The 2,025-nt window shown below is 38.4% G+C and overlaps 1 pseudogene; it reads right to left on the reverse strand.

The window, feature by feature from the left end:
* Positions 1 to 1,210: 1,210 nt before the first annotated feature.
* Positions 1,211 to 1,715, reverse strand: LOC123813800 (annotated as a pseudogene).
* Positions 1,716 to 2,025: the final 310 nt, after the last annotated feature.

The raw sequence follows: 2,025 nt of genomic DNA on the forward strand, positions 1-2,025 counted from the left end.
CTGTAGACCCTTACATAATAGCACCTTCCAGAATCTTAATGTTTCAATCCCAGTAACAATAGCTTCAGTTACTGAGTACTAGCAAGACTAAAGGAATCATTAAAAATAACTGAAAAGTTTCCTTCTTTGTACAAATGCAGTCCAATTATCCTGATCAAGTAGTTTGTTGTTGACTTCAATAATATTAACATAGGGACGAAAAACATGGGTTTTGTAGCTATACCACTTACTTGCTGTGTGCAGACTTGGGCAAGAGTTTCAACTACTCTGGGCCTCAGTTTCCAAATATGCAGAATTGGGGAAATAAGAAAATCTACCTACCTCACAGAGTGGTTGTGAATTGTAAATAAGTAAATATGTGTAAGATACCAAAAATATTACCTGGTAATGTTAATATAAGAAATGTCCAAATTTGTAGAGAATTTTTATGAATTTATTTGACCCAAGCTGAGAAGCAAAATCTCAGTGAATTGAGAAAATGCTCTGGAGAATGATAGTTTTGTGGCTTATCTTATACATTAGAATGGAAGGAGGAGATGTAAGGAAGGTTACATGAAATCCACTGGTGATAGATTTAGGAGACAGGAGAAAGTAGAATGAGGAAATTTCTAGGATTAGAAAAAAAGCATAATGGAGAAACATACTTTTTTTTACATCGGTGGGTACAAGACAGTAAATAATGAACGTTTACAGCATATAGGGATGGTATGTGTGACCCAAGATGACAATAAAGGTCTCTGGTGGTCCTGTGTTCTGGTGCCTGGGTTGTGTCTTCAAGGGAAAGGAAAAGAAAATTACACTGGCATTTTTAAAATATCTTACTCTACATGCATAAGAACAATGGGCAGGTCATGCTTGAGATAAAGACTGACCTTTGTTAAGGACTCTAGGCCTGGGACGTGACTACCGGCTCTGACTTGCCCAGTTAGGAATTTAGTATCAGATCATCCTGTGTGGTTCCTTTCAGTCTCTGAGCTTGTCAGGTTTATTGTATAACCTCCTTTTTGTTCACAGTGCTTTATAAATTCATCATAAATCTTAGCTAGTAAGTGATGGAATTAGGATTTAAACTTAGACCAAAGTCCAAAGTACATGCTTTATCACATATTTTCCCCCAACTTCTCCTTCAATTATTATTATTACTTTTGGTTGACAAATGATCTTTAATGAAATATTAATATTTAATATTTAATATTTTCCTTTGTAGTTCTTAATTAGCTGGGCACTCCACTGTAACGCTGTTTATATTACCTACGATGTCATGAGGGTGACACCATCAACATTGCAGCCCACAGACTGAGAAGTGCCTAGGATCTCTAATGGTTCCAGAGGGTTGTCTAGCTAAAGATTGGTGCTTCATTTGTTGGGCAATGTTGACAATCTCATCAAAAGTGATATTTCCACTGTGCTTAATATTTTTTTTCTTCTTTCTGTCTCTTGGCTGTTCTTTGAGGGTTTTGATGATCAGGGCAGAGGCAGAAGGCACTACCTCAGCCTGGGTCTGTCTGTTCTGAATGGTCAGACTGTAAACCTCAGACCCTTCTAATCACCAGTTGCTTTGGCAATGTCATCACCAACATTTTTTGGAGACAGATCCAGGGGGCTGACGAGGGGTAGGACAGACCAGATGCGGTGCCAACTTCCCCACCAGTGCCCCTCAGGTATACAACTTTGAGCTTGTTGGGGTCAAACTCCAGCAGCATGGTAGAGGTGGCTGGTGTGGCATAACCAAAGAAAGTTGTACCTAAGCCTCCTCCGAGCCAAAAGCCCAAAGTTCCACCAATTTCTTAAGACAAGCGTCTATAAACAACTATCTTTGGACCAAATCCTGCCAAGGAGTTAAAAATAGTTTTTATGTTTTTAAAACAAACCAACATAGAAAGGAAAAATAGGTGGCGGAGACCTTATGTGACTAGCAAAGACTAAAATACAGGGTCTGGCAGAAGTAACACCTGCTTGAGTGTGGTTGGTAGGGTAATAATATGGGTGTAATAATTTATAGTTTTAATTTGAACATTTCACTTA

This window comes from Phyllostomus hastatus, unplaced genomic scaffold, assembly GCF_019186645.2.
Source record: "Phyllostomus hastatus isolate PE091 unplaced genomic scaffold, TTU_PhHast_1.1 phas_contig_1, whole genome shotgun sequence".
NCBI classification, from domain to species: domain Eukaryota; kingdom Metazoa; phylum Chordata; class Mammalia; order Chiroptera; family Phyllostomidae; genus Phyllostomus; species Phyllostomus hastatus.